At 37.4% G+C, this 24,191-nt stretch overlaps 1 protein-coding gene and 1 long non-coding RNA gene across 4 annotated transcripts in view; one reads left to right on the top strand and one right to left on the bottom strand.

Annotated features, from left to right (window-relative positions):
* The window catches only part of KIF14 (kinesin family member 14), a 51,601-nt gene extending 37,907 nt beyond the window's left edge, over positions 1 to 13,694 (top strand). The window contains exons 33-34 of one of the 2 annotated variants that reach the window (XR_016469130.1): positions 10,116 to 10,184; positions 13,607 to 13,694. The gene's annotated coding sequence lies outside the window, so the exon portion shown is untranslated. Of the gene's footprint in view, positions 1 to 10,115; positions 10,185 to 10,834; positions 11,132 to 13,606 lie in introns of those variants that run through there. The other variant, XR_016469131.1, reaches the window with a different exon arrangement.
* Positions 11,356 to 23,823, bottom strand: LOC149916823 (uncharacterized). Of its 2 annotated transcripts, none has more exons than XR_016469153.1 (4): positions 23,416 to 23,823; positions 21,728 to 21,873; positions 16,378 to 16,553; positions 11,356 to 13,534 (listed from the first exon to the last, which is right to left on the bottom strand). It is a non-coding gene; the product is annotated as an uncharacterized LOC149916823 (long non-coding RNA). The 2 variants fall into 2 exon arrangements; XR_016469152.1 differs by lacking the exon at positions 11,356 to 13,534 and adding an exon at positions 14,378 to 14,454.
* Between the last annotated feature and the right edge of the window lie 368 nt (positions 23,824 to 24,191).

Here is a 24,191-nt window from a genome sequence, read left to right as displayed (position 1 = left end):
CATAGAAAATAGCCTCTTCATGAAATTTTTGGTTATGACGTACCATTTTTGGCTGATCTGTAGCTTGAAATGTCTGTGATGGCTGTATCAGCGTTATCAATAAATATTAAAGACAAAATGACAAAACTTTGAGCATATGCTGGCAATTTAAGCTGAATTCGAAAGTGAGTGAGGCGTATAGTAGACACTAACTCTGACTAAATCTGCGGGTTGTCTGACTAAGGAAGTATACAGTTAACTCACTGTGGTGGTCTGTGAGCAAGAGTGCATTCAGAAAAGTTCAGAAAAGAAATATTTAGAGCCAAAAAGATTACTTGCTAAATTTCTATTAATGTACTGTACAAAATAGCAATACAGTGACTATTTAGAAATAACTAAGTCATAAGTGGAAAATTACTTCTCCAAGTCATTTGTTTTAATTTTTTCTTTCCCTTTTGAAATGAAATATATCAGATCGAGAAAAATACATACAGGAACATGTTTTTGTTTTGGAAATCCTGATATTTATTTAATCTACAATTATACTGCATGTCAAGTACATCTTGTAATGTCTTGTGTCATACGAAAGCAAACAAAGTCATGTTACATTAATGACTTGTCTCAGATCATGTGATGGCCTGCCTACAATTCCATGCTCCTTTGTTATAGAAAAAACATGACCCTGAATCTTAAAGTTTTTGAGTAAAAGTGCCTACAGTTATGGTATGGTAAAAAGCTATAGTGCTTATGACTGAGTTACAGAATCACAGAATTGTAGGGATTGGAAGGGACCTCCAGAGATCATTGAATCCAACCCCCCTGCCAAAGCAGGTTCTCTACACCAGGTCACACAAATAGGCGTCCAGGCGGGTTTTGAATATCTCCAGAGAAGGAGACTCCACAACCCCCCTGGGCAGCCTGTTCCAGTGCTCCGTCACCCTCACCATAAAAAAGTTCTTAAGGTTGTTTCAGTTTTCTTCACTTAATGGTTTTAGTTTCAATTTTCATTTGATATAACACTATTAAAATATATTAACCACACTGAAAGCACTGTTTTTTTCAGAATGTTAAAATGGGATTGAAATAGTGGACAAAGAATACCTCCAGATTTATTTCCATGCTTGCTTAGATTTATTTTGTACAGTGTTTTAGGTACTTGAATTCAGTACAGTTTAGAAGTGTTTATTTGTATATTATCAAGTGTCATGTTAAAGGAAGATGTTGAGTGAGAATTTATCAAAAACAAAGAGAATGTGATTAAGGGTTGCTCATGTGAAGCGTGGGTGTTGAATTTTCCACGTGGTGATGAAGTACCACAGGGTACTTGTTCTTCAGGGACCCGGCCCGCACTTTTGTCCTTCCTGTGGTTTCTTATTTCAGACTTGATAGAGAAAGCATTCAGTGTTGTATCATTTCCTTCAATGCTAATAGCTTTTATTCTCTTCAACAAGTGTTTACGGAGAAGTGTTGATGCTTATTAATCTGTTTCTTGTCTTCCAAATGTGCTTATGCATGATTTGAGGTAAAATGGCATTTCTGACAGCTCTCAGTGTAATCTGCATAGCACAACAAGATTGTTACATTGAACAGATGTGGTTTAGAGTTGTTATTCTTCATAATTACCGTCATTAAGTGAAAGCATGTGTCAATCAACTTTGTACTTAAAACACGCCAGTCTTCTGCAAGGCACGTGCATCTGCATTTCCAATACCGATATCAAATATTTTGATGTGAAATGCATGTTGTTTCTACTTCATACAATACTTCATTAAACATATGACCAAGTATGTTAAAGCAACAGATCATCAAATTAACAATGTCTTTTACGCGGGATCATTCAGATACTTTCTTTTTTAATAGGCTTGTTCTCCTTTTCTCATGTAAAAGAAAAATATTTAGGTTTAATTTTAAAGTATTTCCAAAGTGACTACGCTTCCTTGGTCTCAGAGGAGGGAAGGAGGTTCTGTGAGAAAGACCTTCACTGTTCTTGAGGGCATTTCTGGTGTTGTTACTTGGGGACAAGAAGGAATCTGCTTCAGTAAATTGATATATACTGCCTTTTAAAGAATTAATGTTTGAGTCATTAATGTTGCTAGGATACCTTTTACACTCAAAAATGTTCACACTGGTAATAAACAGGATTAGATCAGGAAATTATATTTTGAGTGGAGTTGAAAACAAAGGTACCTTAGCCTGATTGCAAAGAAATGATAGTATAGAAGTCTGAGCAAAATACATGAAAACAAGGTCGCTGGGAGTTAACATTCGTTTTACTCTTGTTTCTTTGCACTTTGATTTCAAGAATTTGTGTTACAAGCAGCAGAGGTGGCATCTATGTGGTTTGCTTTTTTTCTTCATTACTTTCATTTTCTTCCCCCTGCACTGAGATATTTCTTCTCAGAACCAAATAAGATTAACTTGGATGCAAGATACTAAACATAGCTTATCTTGGTGAGGTAAAATGGCCCTCAATCTTTGAGGGTGTTTTAGCTTGTACTTTTAAAACGGAAGTGGCTGTTTTGAATTGTGTTTTTTTTTCTCTTCTCACATAATTTAAGATACTAATTCACTTAAATCACAGGTTAGGTGCAAAGCATCTCAATACCTGTATTAGATGCAGGAATGTATTTGAAATGTATTGAAATTGAATTGATGCTCCTGTGGGCAATATAAAAGCTATCAGTTCTCTGTAGGGCAAAAAGAGATGGCTGCAGTAACTGTTTTCTAGATATTCCTAGAGAGAAAAAAAAAAAAAAATCCAAAACAATCAAGCCAAAACAACAACAAAAAAAGGTGGTTCTATAACCCATAACTTCTATAAATGCTTCCCTAGAGAAAAGGGAATCTGAAATAGAAGATTCTGCTGTTAAATCTTAGCACAGGTGAGCTGTCCAACTAGATAACTGATTTTTAACATTACACTCATAAGTACTTAAGAAGTTTTTAACCTTCAGTTTACACAGAATGAGTTAGAACGTTGCCCATTGGATTAAAGATCATTCTGATATCCTGTATGTACTATTTGATTTTTATCTGCCTTATGAGCTAATTTTTCAGGGAGTAATACTGTTTAGGATCTGTGGAAGACACTTAAAATTTCATTTGGATGTTCATTATTTCCTAGATCCCAGTAATCTGATTCCCACTGTACTGGTAGATGAATTAAAATAGAAATTGAGAGCCTATTTGAAATGTAGAAGCTGTTTCAAAACAGTAAGTGACAGAGAACCAGGAAATAATTTTTTGCTTTTCTCGGAATTCAAGGAAGAAGATAATATTTGCACTCCAAATCTAGTGCCATATACAGAACCAGGAAAAAAAGACAGTGAAATGCCTGTTGTAATTTCAGCCCTTTCCATTACTAAGAAACCTTGTAGAAGCAAACTAATTGCTTACTTGCAAGTTATCTGATAGTTGTGTAAAACCAGTCACTGGAACACATGACAAACAGCTCTACAAGTTGATAAGTACTTACTTGGTCCCAGATAATTTTGCAGCTTCTGTAAAGGGATAATATTTGGTAACTCTCTTGGCTGTTACTTTCCCCATAGCCTATACTCATACTCACAATATAGTTCAAAAGTGTTAAATTTCATGTAAATGTATGCCTCAGTCTGGAGCCAGAGGAAATCTTAGTGGCCTTTATGACTTTTTTAGTTAGTTACCTGTTGTAGTAACTAGGCTTCCTTAGGAGCCAAGTGCTGTGAAGAACATTTCCTCATGCATTATTAATTTAATGTAACCACACAGAGCTGTACACAAAGTATTTGTGCCACCCACAGATAATCCTCAGACCTTTTATTGTTCAGGGAAAGAACTCTGGAAAAATGTTATCCATACTCAAATTACAAACACTTCAAAAAATGATCCGAAAATTTTACAGGTATTTCTGAGCCAATTTGAGGCTGAACAATCTCACAGTAAATATATGATACTCAGGACTAATAAAGTTGAAAGTGGTGACAAACAGTCAGTGTAGTGATAGGGTTTTGAGGTTGATAGGAAAGGTTTCCATTGGGCCTTGGTTCAAAGTAAGGAATTGAACTGTTGATTAGTTTGAACTTAGCACTGTTTTCAGCACTGTTAAACCTGGTAGTATTACTGATGCTAGTAACAGTAGGGTTGATCTACTCATCACTGTAGTTTGTGGAAAGCAGGCTGTGAAATGGCTGAGGCATGTTGGTATGGCTGGATTAGAGTAGTTTTTAATTTTGTGCTAATCCAATCCCGTTTTTCTTTTCTACCTTATAGCATTACTTAAATGAAGAAAGGCAACTGATTCCAGTTTTTGTTTTAAGTTAAATATAAGAGTTGTTTGTGACACTGTTACCTTAGTTTGAAGTAATAAAAACCTTAACAAAGGACTTATTTATGATAATTTTGGAAATTACTGAGTTAATTTACTTTGGGAATGGTGGCGAGAAAGGACGTAGTTGTACTCCTTTAACTTATTTTTGACACAGAAAATAGAGCCTGAGGGAGCAGTTTAATTTACTCCTACTCCCTACACTGAGTCAGAAGTTAAGAAAGGCATAGAACAATATTGTTGTTATCAAGATCTTTGACTGCTTCTTGTGCACTCATTTAGTCTTTTGCAACCAGTCATTGGTACAAGTTTCTCTTATATTTTATTTTACTTTTCAATGTAGAACCATAAACAAACTTAGCAGTAACTAGTTAGTGATGTTTTATGTCTCTAAGAAAGGATGTGTTTGAAATGTGGACCAAATATACGTTGTGTAGAGAATAGTGAATTTGTTGTAAAAATCAGCACAGTGAGTGTTTTCTGCTCTTCAGGTGCATATGTAGTTTTCGTGAATGTTAAACAGATTTATGGAACTGCAAAGGAAGATATGGAGCAAAGTATATATTTTATATAAGATAATATCATCCCATAGGTACTTCTGTACTCTGCTTTGTACTCTGTGGAGCCCAGATATGTCAAAATCCTAAACTAGTCTTACGCGTATTTCTTTTGCGTGTGGCACAAATCACCTTTGAATGTAATGAGCTCCTTTTAACAAACCTGTTTTTGTCCCGTTTTGGCAGTGGTCTAGTTTTCTCCTGATAGAAGTACATGCAATCAGCATCAGTTGCTAAATATGAATTGACAGCTGCAAAGCAAGCTGGCTTTCTTGACAGTTTATGCTGGGTGTTAAATGTGTATTAGTAACTATTTTAACTCCGTGTCGGAATTTAACTTTTTGTATTCCCATGACTTTAGCCTTGTTTTGCTCGAATACTAAAACTTGCTTCAGAATATCAGTATAGTGCCTTGAGTTCTTTATTCAGTAGCTATCACTCAGAGTTTCACTTGAATTTAAGCTCCCTTCCAAAATGTGAAGGAAGCACTTTAGCTGTGGATAATGAGATCTGACAGTACCTGAGCTGCAGAAGGAGATGAAATTGCTATCTATCGAAAATAATACTTTTTTTCCTACATATTCAGGTTAAATGCGTGCACATCCTGGTAGCTGGAACATCTGTTTCTAGCTTGTTGTTCCTCTTGGCTGCTTCTCAATTGGATTTCCTCAAGCAGGTCCAAAGCTTGTCACCTTAGCCAGGGTCTGTTAACTATCACCACTGGCCCCACATTAAGTAGGAGGTTCAGGGCTAAGCTAATAACTCTCCTGCCTTTCTGACTGATCACAGTGATTCTCGCTGTGGCTACTTATCATGCTGTACTCCTGCGGGAGGGTGATCTTTGTCTATACCTCAACTGGGAATTGGTTTTGCTTTCTTCACTTCTAAGTTTTCAGGAAAAAAAACCTGAAATGATTGTTGCTTTCTGAACCAGCTATTTCTGTCTGCTATTTAACCCTTAACAATTCAAATAATGCTTTCTCACATCTAAGTTTTGCTTGTTTCTTTTTCTCTGGACATGGTGTAACTGCTGACTTCCAAAGTAGAGGTTGAAGCTGAGTGTGTGTGGCAGAGCAGACATATTGTGAATATGAAGGTAATATTGTGATGCTGGTTTGTGTGTTTTTTTTTCTTTTTTGCCTCAGGTGAGGTGATGTTCATAATCTTAGCTTTAGTGTACATTGAAACATATTGCTTCAATGCTGCTTACCCAGGTCATTAGGCTACATCTAGTGTGCACTTTTTAAGCACAAAAGAGTTGAGTGAGAGCGTTAAATCTACAAAAAGATCTCCCTGTCTGCTTTATCTCCATACGGTAACCAGAGGCGGGTTACCTCTGGGCACCATATAAAATACTACCAGGTCTGTGAATGTGCTCTGGTTGGCTTTGGTTCGCACTGGGCTGACTGACTCGCAGTGAACGGTGAGGCTGTGAGGGCACCATTCCTCTCTGAGGAACTTCAAAATGGCGGCAGCTGTGTGCGCAGATTCCTGCGTCTCCCCTGGAAATCCTTCTGTGGTACTAAAGAGATTAGTGTCCTTAGCTTTGCTCTAAGCTGATTGAAAAAAAGAATGATTATCTTAATTGGACTTGAAAAGTTTACTGTTAGAGGCTAGTTTGACATTAGAGGCTAACATTTGGACAACATGGTTAAACCTAAGCTTTGTTAGTTCTCCCTTTATAATCTGATGTGCTTTTTGTCTTCTTAAATCCTTCCTTCCTTAAGTAGGATGGTTTATCTCACCTGTATTAGCTGCTTAGAAACAAAAGGAAGAGACCCTCGTGTGAAGTGTTTGAGGAGGTCCAAGTTTCAGTGTGCAATCACAAGACTTGGTTTAAGCAAGGACATGGAAATGGAGCAGCTCTGGGGGCAGATGGTGCTTGATCCTGCCTATTTATTTCATTCTTTAAAATTTGCAGGAGGATTTAGTGGAACTCGTACTTAACCATACAATATTAAAAGATATTGCTCAGAATAAAATAAAAATATTTTCTTATTCACTCTAGAAATAGCTTCACAATACAACTGTGTGACCATGTAGAAGAAAGCAGTGATGGGAATAAGGATAAAGAGAAGAGACAAAAATTATTAATAGATTTGTAACGATAGGAAGTTTATCCTAGAGTTGAGGTAATACTTAATGGTTCATAAATAGCAAATTCATTATGTTTTTAATACGCAGGTTATATTAACACCATATAACATCTTTATTGTACCATTAGTACCACTTAGTCCTAAACTCAATTTGGAAATAAACATTTCCCAATCTTTCTCACAGAACAATTGGCCAAATAAATTCTTTTAAATATAAATGGTATCTGATTAATGTGTGGCTCTTTCAATCATAGACAGACTTAAAAATGTCTTATGTCAACCCTTACACGGAGTTCTTAAACGTTCACAAATTAATTTATTTTAAAGGCCATATCAAGGTGAAAACACCAGAGCCCTAGGCGGCAGGACAATACATCACAAAGCCATTTCTCATTCAGTCACAGTAATGGCGAAGGATATGTTAAGACATAAAACGTGATATGGTTTGTTAAATATTCATTCATAATTTGCATTCATTATTAAATCATGTGTTAAAACTAATCTTTAATCTCAAAAATACATAATGTGTTTTCAGATAGACTTTACGACACAATAACTACTTTATACTTTCCATGTTGCTTTGTAAAGATTGACTAGGATGTATCAGAAAGGTCATCATTAATGTGATTTAATTATTCTAAATAGATTTGTTCTGCATTAATGCTGATTTCAATAGCTTATTCTGGGCTTTAGGTCAACGTAAAATAAATACCTGTTTGGTAGATGGCCTGTTCTATGATTAATGACAATTTAACTCTCCCAGCACTCCATGGCAACACCGTAGTTCGCTGTCTGAAATGCTCACGGCGCAGTGCGATAGCTCCAAAGCTTATTCTGTAGTGGTCCCTGACAGTTAGCTTGTGATAGCAGTGAAGCTTGCTTTTCTACATGTTCTTTTTTGTTGCTTTTGACTGTCAGGGAATTTCTTTACGTGACTCAACAGCTTTAAAACTTCGAATATAGGGAGCTATACTGACTAGAATGTAGTCTTCACTGAATTTCCATAGAAATGCTATTCAATTTGCGTTTTGTGTGGTGAAAAGAAAGGCCTGTATGAGAGGACTGAATGTGACAGAGAAGTGATTTGTGTTACAGGAGACCAGGCGCTACTCAACGAACCATGTAAAAACAGTTCATTAAAATGTTTATGTGCTTGGCTGGCTAATGCAAAGAAAGCTTTATTGCAGTCTTATAAAACCTTAGTAACTTCAGGTTGAAGTCAGATCAATGCATCTGTAATAATTCAGACAAATGCTCAATGCAGGTTAAGAACCACCAAAAAAGAAGACAATATTCTTGAGGCCTTTCTTTCAAAGTAAACAATATTTTAGTATTTAACTTGTACATCTACGAACCTTCTTTGGGAAAGATTTCTTACCAGGTCTACTATCTCTCTGGATTTCCTAGAACCCTTCCTCCCCTGAAATGTCAGTTAGGAAGAATCTGAGGCACATGACACTTGTCAACTCTACAGCATGAGCACCAAGGCACCATGGATGTGTGGGATGTTCTTAAAGCATGTGTTCTGTGCGATGCATATGCTATACATGTTTTATACAGTCCTAGACAGAATTCTGGTTGCCCTAATTTTGAAGACGCTAGTGAAGAAGAAAGAAATCACACCGTTCAATTGTATTTCTTGTTTAACTGTTGACTTGTCCTTTAAGTAAGCACTTAACTGAAAACGAAGATGTCAAAGGGAAATGGATTTTTTTTAAAATATTTGGACACCGTGAGTTATTGAGAAGCTCCTGAACAGACAGTAGAATTGGTATCGATGCTACGAGATTAGTTTTAGTGAAAGTAAAGTGCTTGTGAAAGGAAGTTTGCTGCTCCCTGTCAGCAACACAGTAAGAAAGCTACAAAGTTGCTGCAGCTTTTCATGACAGCTCAGCAGGAGGCTGGCAAAAGAGCCTCTGCAAAGAATGTGAAGAACCTCAGTCTCTTCAAAAGCTGGATTACCTATGAACCCTGAGAAGAATAAATGGATCTGGCTGAGAAACCTCCCCTAAAAGCACTACCTTAGTTGAGCAGTGAGGAACCTACTCTTATTCCTCACATTTGCCTGAAAATACTGATAAAAGGAGAGAAGTTTCTTGGAAAGATGCCTAGTCAGAGCAACCCTCTGATTCCTAATCAGCCGCACGCTCTTCCCTGCCCTCCAGGAGAATATGGACCATCAATTTCCTCATAAGATGAAGGGGAGGCAAAGCAATAGTTTAGCATCCTATGCATTATCTCTCTTTTTATGATTACAAATAGAGCACTTAAGCTCACTGACCCATATCTCATACCAGACATCAGTAGCCAGGTCCAGATTTAGGTTATTTTTCTAGCACTGGATTATGTCTTGTGATCAGAATCAAATTTACCTAATATGATTCCTTGATTGTGACATTTCTAACTGGCACGGTATGTGGCACAGACGGAGCTTGAAGCTATAAAGCAAATGCCCTCAAGCCCCAACAGCAGAGTTGTTAGGGCTATGCTGTAAGCCTCTGAAAAGCTGAGGGGACGCCCTCTGTTGGGTTTAATTAAGCTGTCCTTCTGCTTGCAAGTTTTAAAAATGGAAAAGCTAGTTTGCTCCCCGTATGGCTTTCCCAAACTCTTTCAGATGTAGTTGTAAGCTTAAATGACCCTCAGTTCTGCAGGATATCAACTTGATGTGTATAATTGATTGCTAAACATTTTTTACAGCCTGCTAAATGGTAAAGCTAAAAAGAAATATATATATAAACGTTGATTGAAGTGCTTTTGTACAGAGGGGTCAGAGACATTAGTGAGTTAAAAAGAGAGCGTGAGCTCTATACTTCTAACCTGTATACTCTTGCATAATTGATGCCACATGGTTGCTCTGAGGGTTTATGTCAGGTTTCAAATTGCAAATATTAAAATTCATTTAGAATCAAGTGTGCTTCAGTAAGGATACTATGCAGAATGCCCAGCAATGTAGATTGCTGGTGTTATAATGACAATGATTATAAAAGAAGAAATTTGAATGACCGCAGTAACTTGTAACTGTAGTAAGAAGGGAAAAATATCAAGGTGTAAAACCTCCGGGTAATCTGAAATTGATTATTATAGACATTCAAATGATAATTGCTGGTAATTTTGTTTTCATTATAATTTGTGGTGTTTTTTTTAAATAACTGACAGAAGACATAATGTATTTTTCAGGGTTCTGCGATCGCCAGCCAACAAATGGGATCTGTCACAAAATATTTGCAGCTCCTGCAAGCGCAGAAGGTACGGTGCTGTTAGAAGTAAGGGCTGAAAAATGTTTGCAGTGTGCAACAGTGAGATTTTTTGGCTTAATAACGTGATGGCTGGATGTCTGTAATAGAACACTTTGTTCACCCGCTTCTAGAGATGAGGAGAGGAAGTAAATAGTAAATTGTCAACCACTGTCTGGATAACAATACCTCCAAGCTTCAGGAGCATAACGTTTTACTACCAATATGATATTCTAGATTTTTTTTTTCTTGAAATCGCTAGAAATATTAAAGCACAGGTATAACTTGGTGGAGCTGCTGTGCAAGTACACTTACCTATGAAATTCAAGTGACTAGAATAACTCTGTGGACCCTGCTGTTTCCCTGCTAGTTATATTAGTTACAGAAAGTATTCAGTATGAATTATGCACAACCCATCTGACAGTGACAACAAACTATGAGCTTTGTGGATATTGTTGAGTATTCAAAACACAGAAGCAAGTTCCAGATTGTACAGTTCAAGTGGGATTGAAAACAGTCATTTGAGGTGACAAGTTCAGTGTTTCATAGACGCAACTCCTGTGCTATCCAGTTCATCTACATAGGGTTTTTGTTGTTGGTTGCTTGATTTGTAATTGAAAAAGCCAGAATGTACAGGCTTTATTTTCTTGAATCCTTTTTTAGGATATTGAAGCATGTTTTGATTCTAACTCTCTGGAGTGTACCAGTTCGGCTGTTAATTTCAAAAACACAGGACTTCAAAGGTGTGTTAACTGCTGCAGTGTATGTGCTTGGAAAATGCATACACTATTTGTCTAGATGGTAAACTTGTTTGGTGATGACTTATTTTTGTTTTAGAGATAAAAAGTTATTCTAATTTGTAATATCACCTGCTCAAAATTTGACGTTGAATTAATATGCTTCCTATAAAAGTGAGATGTTAAGCTGAGGTAATATATTTGCAGCATTGCTCAGGAAGAAGGGATTCATTTGGGGGATGTTTTTTAATATAATCTATTAGTAATATAATCTTAGTGCAGTTTCATTTCCCTTTCTCTCTATGCATAAACAGGATCGAAATTCTTAATGCTATATAGATATATATTTTTTCTACTTAGCAAAGAAGCTGAAATGATTTTAAATTAAAACCAGTCATTATTAGAGTAGGACTTCTAAAATGCTCCAAGCATGCCACAACTTTCTGGTGTGTAGGACAACGCAAGTTAGCTAAAATGAAATTGGAATCTTAAACACTATCTACAAGCAATAAATCGTCTTATAGGGATAAAGTGATAGGGAAAGTGACAAGAGGAAATGAGAAGAGAGTATCTCTCTTAACAGAAGAAGAAGCAGTTTTTATTTTCTAAATTTTGTGGAAGATCATTAAGATAACATCCTGTATCTTGATTATGCTAAGTTAGCTCCTGATCTGACTTTTAAAATTAAATACTAAGCCCTGTTACTTGGGCAAGGTATTTTTGAAATAAGTTTCATTTAAGACAGCACAACAACAGTGAAGTTAGAAACGTGTTTGTGTCTTTTTTTCATGACTAGCCCATGTCTATTCTCTATGAAATTGATGTCAGAAAAGTATTATATATTTTCAGTGGGAAATAGAAGGCTGCCCTCTACTATCCTTGTCAGGACGTCGTATCCCTTTAATCATACTTTTCATTTCAGTACATTGAAATTTCCGTTACCAAGGACAACATCATAAATAAAAGTGTTTGTGAAATTTTTACCTGCAGCTTCCTAACTTTGTGCATTAAGCATGAGACTAGCAGAGAGGTGGTCAAATGTGAAAATTTATAATCATTTATTACGTACGGCTGAAGCGAGAAGGGAATAAAAGCGTGAAGGCATACATCTATAAACTGGAGCAGAAAAGCTTAAATGAAAAGTAAAGTGAATTTCTGTGTCTTGTCATAAAGTAATGAGAAGCTAGAGCTTTATTCATAGCAACCCAAGATGCATTTACTCTCAATCTAGCCTTAGCAGTAAATGCTTCCCTGATGTATTGCTTTGGACTTACAAAGAAATATTTGTGCTCTACATAATAGTATAGTTAGGAGAATTACTGCATGGCTGAGGAGATTCTATAAAGGTTTATAGCTGGTGGTGTTACTGTAATTTAATCACAATGTAGCTAATGTAGTACTTTAATATCACAGGTTACTTTTTTATTTACCATTTATTAGTAACTGACAGTCAATCATCACCACATCATAAACAAATCACACAGGATTGTATAGGAACCCTGAAGTTCCAGAATGGATGCACTACAGCTCTTACACGTGCTCCATAATGAGCTAAACATCACAATTATTTTTTAACTGAGCAATCCTGTAAGTCAGGGTTCTCGCTTTCAGTCCATCAGCCAAAGAACATGTTCCATGGCATGAATACAATTAGTGTTGCATATTATGCATACACTTGTGAGGTAACACATCAATCTATTAGAAGTAATACTGAAGAATCTTTTCTAAAAATACAAAGACAATGCAGGTAAAGCACACAGTGCACAGGAACTTGCAGATGTTGATGAATGAGTTTCTACAGGCTTGTAATTACGTGCTCTTAAATTCAGCCAGTTTTGTGTTAGCGTTAACTGTGCTCTGCAGACTGAGAACATAAGTGTAGCCAGTAAATGTGGTGGAGCTGATCCATGCTCTCCAGACACTGAAACCTCAATATATTTCTTGTAAAAAGAGTGATTTATTTAAATGTTTCTTTATTGTGCTATATGATTAAAAATCTAAGACAATCCTTTTTTAGATCCACTGTAGCACTGACTACCTCTGGTTTTGTGTTTATCATCATCTCTTAGAACAGAATTGCAGCGTAGCCTCTGACTTGCTGGTGTTTGCAAAATTCAGCATTCTCTGAAACTTGGAAAGTATTGACTCTTTGGACTAAAACTTACAGTTTTCCCAAGACCCTAAGTACACTGTCGTCTTTTAATTGCAAACAAAATGTTTGTTTTTCAGTACTCTCTAACTTTAAGGAAAGGATTAGTGACCTACATGGGGTTGCCATGTTGTTTATTGTGTGGTAGCAATAAACTATATCAAGATGTGTGGTACTTTCAGTCACTTGAATGGCTTCTCAGTAAGTCTACCAATTTGCATCCTGGCATACGTTAATGCTTTTGGAACATGTCTCTTTTAATGAAAATTTCCTGGAATCCATTCTCTTATGGTGAAAAATACTTCCTTGAAGAAAAGTATGAAATCTTTGGAAAAGAAAAACCCTCTGCTTTGCTATGGGAGTAGAGTAGGAAATCCCCTCTTCTGTTCAGCACTGTTTGTACCTGTAGGTTCTCCAGACTACTTGGCCATTTCCAGATGTAAAAGGAATGCTGTTGATTTCATTTGCTTGAAGTGACTAAACAAACAAAACAACAAATCCAATCATTTTGCTGTTAGACTTCGCTCTCCTTACAATTATTCTCTTCAGTTCTCTTAGGTCATAGGAAGCTCTTCAGTTCCTTTGTATATTTACTGAGCCTGTGATGGAAGAGTTCTTCAGCGAAAAAGAACCGGAATCACTGTGGTCTGCTCCTGTAGCTCAAATAACTGCTAATTGTGCCATGTGCAGTCAGAAGAAAATGCTCCTGAATTTCTAAACATTACTGGTAATACATAAACATATATAGTAAAGAGAAGGCATCAGTAGAGAGATATGTTCTGCCTATTATCATCCTTTTTGCTTTTCAATGGCTCTCCCTCTACAGGCACGTCATATTCAGTGCTCCTTTGCGAGGTCAACTAAAACAGAGTTGAAATTGTGCTACATGGATCTGATTTTTTTTTTTAATGTTGTGATATTCTATCATTGTACCTTCTATGGGTACAATGTACCTTCTAAGGGTACAATGGTACAACTTACTTCTGGTTAGATTAAAGATGGATTGAATTGCAGATAAAAATCTCTAGTTTGAAAGGAGGATTTAATACCACAGGCATTCAACTGATTCCTTCCTTGTGAAGGAATCAATTCCTTATGAAGACATCCTATTCATGGACCCTTGGAAGCTGTGGAACTGTTTCTCTTCGCTATTACCTTTCAAGAATTCTTCTGCTGGCTAGGACTGGGACTATGTCCCTGACATTTAGCCCATCTTTTCCAATTTATTTTTACTGCACTTGTTGAAGCAGCCTCATACCATCTTCTTCACACTTTCAGTTCCTCTTCTTGACTCCTTCCTTTCCTCCTGTTCTTACCTCTCCTTGTAGACCTGCAGATAATGTTGCCCCCAGGTGGCTCTGCATTTCATGGTGTGGCTGCTTTTTTTTTCTTGTATACTGCATATGTAATATTAAGGAGGATAACAGTATAATATAAGAGGAGTGGAAAGGTGGGCGCGAAAACTCTGTGATACTTATGAATGGTCAGTGACAATGATGGAAAAAAGTTCTGAAAATATGGAGAGAAGATGGGGGGTGGGGGTAGGGGGGAAATAAGACTCCTGGTAGGGAAACAGGCAGAAAGAAAACATAGAGCTCAGTATATTTTTCTCGGCTATGTGAATGTGTAGAACTGTGGGTTTTTTTTCCTCTTATGCTGCATGACATATTGACAGAATTCCAAATAGTATTTAATAGTCAATGTCAAATGGATGGCAGCTGAAAGATAAGAGCTACTGAGAGGTGGTGCAAGGGAAAGTAAGAGGAGTATTTGAAATACAGAACTTAAACTGCTGCTTTTCAGAAAATATGCCATTTGAGCACTTTCTTCCATTTGCAAATGAATATATAAAGACCTTACTGTTTTTTTTCCTTGTCACTTTAAATTTGCTTAGCTGAATAATGAATTATTTAGAACTTGGCAGAAGTATCAACTCGCTTAAACAGAAATGGTGCATGAACATGCAACAAATTTTCAGACAGGTTTTCTCAAGCAACTGTGAAAATGTTGGTTGTTTTGGGGTGTAAATAGTTTGTTTTAATATACCCCTCCTTTGAAAATTCACCATTTCAAAATACACCCTTGTGAAGGCTTTAAAAAATCCAACGGGGAACTAAACGAAATTTAGACATTCCTTCCGCCTTCTCCTCCCAATTAAATGTTTTTGTTTATTTTGCTATGAAAACTGTGTTAATAAGCATTGCAGGTCAATCCTGAAGTAACAATCAGTTTCGGTGTCTATCTTCAGACAGTGAGTGAAAATTAATTGTTCATTGAACTCTACAGTCAAGCGACCTTTTTTTGTGATAAAACATGCTATATATTCTTTTTGTTAACTGTACCTGAAGTACTATTTTTATACTTTGTGTATCTTAGTTCTTTTTCTAAAGGTCAACTACATCAACTAAACAGTTTAAGACTTCCCTGCAGCATATGCAGGAAAACTATGAAGTGTCCTTCAAAGCATGTAAGTACAGTGGTTTGTCTGTTTGCAACAGAAAGCAAAATTTCAAAGGCATATTTGCAACTGATATGCAATATAAATCTAAATAGCTGAGATAACTTGATTATGTGTGAGCAATCAGAATCCATTTTGGCTTTCACAATCATGTGGCTGTTCTGGCTCTTAAAAACTCCAGTTGTAAACTGAATGTATTTGTTATGGAACAATCATGAGAATGTAAGCATGACCTTTGGAAACTATTTTCATACTTAACAATTTTAGAGTAAATTTCTAAGTTTCTTTATCAAAATAATGTATTTGACACCTGGAATAAAATTTGGCAACATCTGGCCTTTTCCTCTTCCATATTATCAAAACCAGGTCATATCATGAAAACAAGGACAAAAAGAACAGTTTCTCAGCAGCTCTTCCCCTCCCCCCCCACAGCATATATGCACTATGTCTGGCTAGTTGCTAAGAGTTTTAGATTAGTAAACATGACATCAATAAGTGAACGTATGGCTTTGAATAAAGTAGCATATGGTCATAGGCCCATCAGAGGTTTCCCAAATCAGGAATAGCAGTGGGAATCTAACTTGCTTTGAAATACATTTTGAAATAACTACAGCCGAGATGTCCAAAGCAAATCTAGAGCTAAATGTTGATTCCCACCCACAGAAATTCAGAACTGACAGAACCGCACGCTATCTGGTAAGGGGCAGCATGACAATAACTTCTGATAACAGTATTTTGTATAAATGTGGTTTATGCTCATTTTTATATTTGTCGTTGATGCAAGAACTTCAGAAAGGTAAGAGATATGGTGATCTTGCATTAATGTTAAAAGGTGAAGCAGTCTATAGAGAGTTTCACTTACCTGGCTCTGGAGTAGCTACAGACAGCGCTTTACAGCTACCTTGTCCATATGCTCTTTCTGATCATTTGTAGCAAAAACTGCTGTTTTGTGCCAACAGCCTTATCCTTACAGAGGCAGAACTCCCCAGGAAAAGCCCAAAAGGCATTCGGCTTCTAGGGAAGGGCAGCATCAGGAATCTAAAGCAATCGAAAAGATGTATTTGGAATGAGGCCTCCAATGCTGTGTTTCTCTTGCTGTGCATCTCCACATCTAAACCAAACAGAACCAATCTGATGTGAAAAATAGAGGGGTGGATGTGGCAAAACTGTTCAGTCACATAATAAGGAGATTAGCTCTATGAGGAAAAAGTGTCTATCATAAATCCCTCTGATTGGAGAGAATTTAGATGGAAAGCTTTGAGGCTTTTTTTTTTTTAGGCTACTAATGGAACTTAGGATGGATAACCCCCTAGAATGTGTGAAAGTATAGGTGTATTTTTAGATCTTTTGAATGCTTAAGCTGCATGAATTCTGTTCAGAGATACAGCTAAAAAGTAAAAATAAACACATTGAAACCACTAATGATAAATAGTTGTGTTAAAATAAGAATGTTTAGGATGAAGTCTGAGAAGCTCTTCTGAATGTGGAAAAAATCCTATTGATGTGAATGTGCTACAGGTTACACCCAGCTGTTTTTTCAGCCACTGCATTTAGATTTATGGGGTCTGTGTATTTATAAAGAAAAAAAATAGACAGGTGTATATCGCGCTCTCTACAGTTCACTGAAGATTTTCTGGAGTCTACAGATTGAGATAAGCTGTAACTTTAGGTTTGAAGCTACTGTATGGCAAAAGAGAAGGCAGCAGCTTCTGGCCTTGGGGTCTTCTGCAATGTGTGTTATTGTTTGTCTATTTGAAGTGGAGAAACACTTACAAATCTAAACTTGTATTAACGGTAACACTGGGATTACACTTTGACTGTGTTCTAGTTATATTACAGAGATGTGTATAATCTGCACATCACTTTTTGGTAAATTAACCATTTAGAATTACTGGATTTTTTTCTCCTCACGTTTAAAAATGAAAAAATACCTAGCCAGTTTAGATCACTCATGGGTAACTGTGGTGAGATTCTGATAAACAGAAGAAACAGAATTTAGCTTGATGTGGTGTGAATTGATGTATTTTGCACCACATAACTCACCACAAATAGGCTTCATGCTTATTGTGTGTGTGTTAACTTGTTTAGGGTGGAGCAAAACAACCTTCAGAACAAGAAAGTTATTTAAAACCTTTTTCAATAGAAAATGTTTTAGATGTTATTGGTTTAAAGAGCACTAATGAATTCTTTGGGTGAAATATAATGTATTTCTCTGCTTGTTCCCTAGCTCACTAAAAGCACTTGGAGGAATTTTGGTAAGATGAGAAAGTATAGTTTAAAAGCAGAAAAGGTATCTCTGAGTTGACGATTAGCACAAGAAACAGATTGCAGCTGGAAGAAGTTATAGGCTGCTAACAGTAAGCAGGCAGAGAGAAATTTGCAGCTCTTTCCCAATAGCCAGAGTTCCAAGTACAACATTGTATACAAAGATGCTTGTACAGCAGCAGTATTAAGCAATGGAATAGCGAGTCCATACTGTATGTATTAGTTGTCTTAACCCCCTCAGTGTGTGTGAACAACTGAATGAAAAATAGGACAGAAGAAGCATGGCAGTCTTCTCTCTCTCTCTGCCTGGAGCTGTACTTATCTTTAGATGTTTACTGCATATTCTAATTAATTTGATTCATAAAGCAATATGGCTTCATGCTTTGGCTTTACATACAATCAAGATTATACAGGATAATATATTAACTTGTAAAGTGTATCTGAAGAGAAGAAGCAGGTTATTCAAAAGACTTGCTACCAGCAGTCGGGAATCTTTTTACAATATAATATTCCATTGAAAGAAAAAAAAATTATATATACCAACATATATATCCTATACTCTAATTGCAGTGCTCACAGACTTTATAGTATTCATACTGTCCTCTTCAAATGTGTGGAAATAAGAAGCCTAATCACCTCAAAAAAAAAAAACCAAACCAACCCCCCCCCCAAAAAAAAACAACAAAAAACAACAGGAGCAACAGCAAAACCATAGCAACAACATAGGCTTTTACCCAGTTGCTCCAGTAGGATTTTGGTGAGGTGTTGATGATGTACTTAGGTGAAATCAGAAATTTTGCTGTACTTCTTGTACAAAACCATTAGATTTTCTTATTATTCTAAAAATACCTTTTTTTAAAAAATGTAGATGTTATTGCTGACTTTTCCCTAAAACAAACTTTAGGGTAGCAGAAAACGATAAGGAAGATTTGCTAAAGATTGTGAAGAATCTGAACTGCTCTTTCAATATACCAGATATTCTCCTGCATGTGTTATATAGTTTCAACCATAATTTCCTGTGTGGCTCCTTAGCAGCATGTGTTTCTGAGAAGGACAGGTGCTACAGCATCCCTGGTAACTTGGATTTTTTTTTTTCCCCCGTTAAATTCTTAGGATTATATTAGCAAATAATTCATCCAGCTAAAATCAGATTTTTCAACTGTGACTGCTCCTTCCCTTAGGAGGGATTCAACCTGTGCTTCAAGAAAGCCAGACTTTCTGTTTCTGGCTATGTGCTGACATAATTGTCATTGTGGGTTAGATTTATCTTTGTGGCAATTTGTACAAAACAAATGCAGAAGAAAAACATTTGTACACTTCATTTGTTACAGGGATTCTTGTTGTGGAAGCCAGAGTGGTACTTTGCCTGCACATCTCTACTTCATCCACACTGCTGGAAATGCCATTCTAACATAACTGATCTAAGAAAGAGTCATCCGGTTCTACACACAACTGAGGTGGACAGGAATCAATTTCCAACACTAAATTCTGGACAGTAGGTTGGTATTTGTTCCTGTGTCTTTGCTATACTTTTTTTTTTTTTTTTTAATTACTGATTTTCTGAGGCCCTGCTCTGCTAGTTCAATAACACTACAAATGTTTTGCTCATTTTTTCATTTCTTTTTACACTTCTCATCTGACTCCAATTTGTGCTGTCCCCTCCTGTTTGTTAAGCCTGGCTACAGTAATTTCAGTGGTAACTATAGGAGCTGAAGGGATGGTGACTGAAGTCAGTGGTGAACTGAGTTAGAAACCTCACAATACTGCTTCAGGCAGCAAAACTGTTAAAAGTAGAAAGGAAGTTTCTACTTTGATGAACGAAGGAACTTCTTCATATATGCAGAATTAGTTTAGGACTGCTATCTGTTTTACTGATTTACTACTTTTTTTTTTTTTACTCTGCTGCACAGCAGAAAATTACTTGTAATTCACTTGTTTATCAGTGATTGACTTTTTTTTTTTTTTTAAGTTCCTAGTAGAAGTAACACTTCAAAATATTGTTGAATTAGGTATTTAATAGGAATGTATTTTCATTTTAATTATGTATGGCTTTTACTTGAAAGATCTGTTAATATGTTTAATTGACCCGTTGAAGTATCCAAGTATGACTTTTAGTAGTTGAGAATTTTTATTCTCATTCAGTTGTATCAAGCAAATGAAAGAATGAAGGCCTAAAGATTAACAAGAGAAGGGTTATTAAGTAATTCAATCTAATTGAAGATGGGTATGTCAAAAAAAGTGCTCAGATTAAAAATATTAAAAGTATCTGCGTAACACTCTCCACTACACCACAAAATGACTGTAACTCAGTGTATAATGTTGAATGATATGTGCTGCCTACAAAAGGAAGCTTTTAGAAATAGTTAGGAGACAAACATTAAAACTGAAGGAAAAAAAGCTTCTGATGAAAACAAATAACAACAAAACAGCAAAACCCACCTTGAAGATCGCTGTTGCTGTAAAGCAGAATAAGATTCTGCTAATAGCATCACCTTAAAGTAGAACCACCCAAACTTGATCAGATCCTGACAGACATGCTGAAGATGCACTGTCCAGAGACAGAGGAAGAGCACTGTCCAGAGACTGATGTATTCAAGATAGCAGTAATTAAACTATTATTTCTGCATTTCTTGGGGAAAAAATAAAGCATTCCAGTGTGCCAGAGAACTTGAACTTATACTCTAAAACTTAAATAGTAAACACCAGTGTTTAGATGGACAGTTGTGGCAAGACTCCTCACTTAAGGAATTACCTGAATAACAGGCAGTGCACAATTCTATTAACTATTTGGTAGCCTGAGAAAATAGCTTTTTCTTTCTTCTTGCTCATTCTCTGTCTCTTGCCACGGCATCTCCCTGTTCTGGCTTCTTGCCCAGGAGGGAAATCCCTAAACTCCTAGGAACTTGAAAATGGAGGAGATAAGGAGATCTAATGGTGTGCACTTCATCCTTCTCCTTTTTATATTCTTTTTAGCATATGCATATACCAGGTCCCAATCACATTGCTAAATAACGTCGTTCAAATAACCGATGTATTTTCACACTATTTACATTTGTACTGCTAGCATCAACATGAAATACTGTTACCAATAGCTTTTGGTAGTATCAGAAACTCAATGAATCTTTAAAAGCTTTTTACTAAAGCATTTTGCAGATAATTTTTGTAGATCAGTTTAAAAGTGCCTGCGGTGCTGCCTGTGTCGCTATATATTGAACAACGTGATTAATCAGCTGCCAGTAGCCTATGTGCAATGCTTTTTATGATGTGCTTATCTTGCTCCCTATAACCTTGGTATTTAGTTTTTATTTCAGTGTAACTTTAGAGGAGTTTCCAATCTCTTTTTTTTTTTTTCATAGTGTAAATACAGATTTTGGATGATACTGTGAAAGGAGTCAGAATGGTCCATGTGCACTGTATTTGAAGAGAGAACTGGAACTTGACTCTGTAAGTAATTATGTCTGTGTGTAATTCTCTTATCTGAGCTGCTGGATCCCATGGTTCTGGTGGTTCTGTTTACAAATATGCCGCATGACATAAACAAGGTGCATTTTATATGAAGATGTGCTCACAAATGTGGCTGTCTATTCTTTGATTCGATTTTTTGTTGAGTTCAGTGACGTAATCAGTGAATAACTGAAGTACTGGATTTATTATTATTTCTTTTTTAACAATAGGCATGAAATAAAAACACTGTTTGTCCCACAGATTTTACACTGGCACTGGGTAATCCAGGGAAACACTACATGTGAATGAGTTCTCTTATTGTTCCCTGCCTAATGAAACAGTGATTTTGCTGGTGGGCAATTCCAGAATTACTTCATCTGTCTCTAGGTAATTTGCAAACAAGATTAATTTTTTTAAAATGTATTTTTTTGTATTTTTTTTGTTCACGTTCCTTTAAAAAAAAATTACAAGTGAATGTAGTAACTGTTAACATGTTTCAGTACCTGTCAGCAGACTGCAGAAACCAGGTAGGTCCTGGACACAGAGGTTGTGATGCGGCAAGAAGGTTCACAAAAACTCATCACAGTGAGTGTTTTATTTGTTCCTACTTTGCTTTGCTTTGTCCAATACTGGTGCAATGTAAAGAAAGCTGTAAAAAAACAAACAAAAAAACTTTGATAAATAATGTCTATTATTTGCATTATGCCTTTCTGCCCTCACACATTTCTTGCTTTCTTCCTGTTTAGATTTATAAAATAGTTAACTGGTGTGCATATATTTCCCAATGAATATGCAAGATTACGTATTTATATACATGCACACATGTAGGGAATCTGGTAATATACATTTTTTAATTTCTCTTTTTTTTTTTTTAAAGAAAAAACCCAAAGTAGAGATCTTTGTTCCTTCATTTGCTATGGCATCTGTCTTCTGTTTTCTAATTTATCTGAGGCTTTTGTATGAAGATGATTCAAAAAGAAAATTATTTTTTTCTAATTAGTGTCTTGGTGCTAAGTTTCTCATTGCCAAGCACTTGAATACCACAAATACTGTAGGTGATGTACTCCCACGTTATCAAATAAATGCTCAAGGTACAGCTTATAATGTTGAAAAATAGAAAAATAAATTGACCTTGATGAAGTGTGTCTTCTTTTGTCTGTTCCCAGGAAAGTTTATTTCAGGTATTTCTACTGCTGAAATGATTAGAGTTAACAGCTTTTTCCCTCCATTTTATTTTACAGGGTCTCTTCATCTTCCTGATATATGGGGTGTACAACACAGAGGTAAGTCTGCTTGGAGTATCTCAAGGCTGACAGAGTGAATGAGAGAAATGACAGGTTTCTTATCTTGATAACTGAGGGACAAAGTTGGCTTTCCATATGAGTGTCCTACTGCCCTTCATGCTTGGACTAGCTTATATGCATCCCAGCTTACCATTAAACACAGACACCCTGAATAAAGGGACAGACTCATTTCTCATAGGCATTGACTAATATTTTACTGCTGCTTTAAGTTTTTTTTTAATTCCTGGTCTGTCTTTTAACACTTAGCTAAACCTGACAGTCCTCAACTTTCATAATGTAATTTGCGATTGAAAACGTGGTATTAACTTAAATGCTCTTTAAAGGAAACTGTTTAAAATATAAAAGAAACTTGTTTTATACACGCGCCCTCAAAATTTTGTTGGGTGTAGAAATTGCATCCAATTACATTTTTACATTAATTAGTTACTTTTCAGATGTCAGACTCTGACCCAAGGCTTCTAACAATTAGGTCTGTGGAAGTACTTTACGTGTACAAGTTGAATTCTCATAAGGGAATTTTATTTTGCATAAGAATCATAAGGAATTCACCCAGCTTCTTTCACTGCTTCCATTCTGTCTGTGTTACTGGTAACAGCCTGCACTAACACGTCCAATTCTAAGGTTTTAAGCTAAGGCAGCCCTGCAGTTTAGACTTTTATAGAATTTGGAATTCCTTAACAGAACCCTACGGAAATATGAAAGGCTTCCACGGTCTATGGTGAGAAATGATGCAGGATTTTATTCAGATGTTATTAGCACGTAACAGCCCACAAGAAAAACGCTGATGTAGTGTTCTGGATATTTTGAGACGCACAAAAAGGCATTTCAAGATGGAAATTGTTTCTGCTGTGAGGACGAATTATTTCTGTAAGGCATGGAACCCATACCCTGACCACTGCCCTCTTTGCGTGTTCGTTCTTCTCAGTGTGGGCCTGAGAAGGCAGCGCAGCAGGGCCCTGAGCGGAAGGGGCAGGTGCCTGCGTGTGTAAGAGGTGCCCAGGGGCTCCAGCTGGGCATTTTCACCTTATTTTGTGGCTGCGGCTTGCTGCTCTCGTTGCTGAGAGCGCTCCCGTTGACTCAGTGGAGCACAGACACGCAAGTCGTGTCCTGTGGTTGAGATGAAGGCAGCGGTACCGCGGTCTGAATCTAATTAGACGTTGCAGCCTCAGAGCTGCAGGAACGCGGCCCTGCTGCCGCAGTCACTGCCCACACGCTGCGTACGTTAGCGCTCTGCCTATCCTCCGGGCACCCAGCGCCGCTCGCGGGCGGGAGGCGGCGGGCGGGGCCGCGGTGGAGCGCCCGGCCGCCCCGCCCCGAGGCGCCGCGGGGGAGCGCGGGCCGGGCCCGAGGCCTTGCGGCGCCCACCAACATGGCCACGCGCCCCCCCGGCGCCACGCGCCCGCGGCGGGCAGGAGGAGGACCGTCGCGCCTGCGCGCTGCCCGCCTGCGCGGCGCCCGGCCGGCCGGGCCGTACCCAGCGTGCCGCGCGGCGCGCATGTGCAGTGCGGGGCGCAGGGGCTGTTAATTCCATTGTGGAGCGGACGCGGCGTTATTTTTAACTGGAGGCGGCGGCGGGAGCCGTAAGTGCAGCCCGGGCCGGAGCCGCCCGTCGGCGCGCGTGTGGGGGTGGCGGCGATGCGCCCGGGCGGCGGCTGCCGGGCCG

This window comes from Phasianus colchicus, chromosome 9, assembly GCF_987193195.1.
Source record: "Phasianus colchicus chromosome 9, bPhaCol1.hap1.1, whole genome shotgun sequence".
In the NCBI taxonomy this organism is placed as follows: Eukaryota; Metazoa; Chordata; class Aves; order Galliformes; family Phasianidae; genus Phasianus; species Phasianus colchicus.
This window is presented reverse-complemented; position numbering and strand designations above follow the sequence as displayed.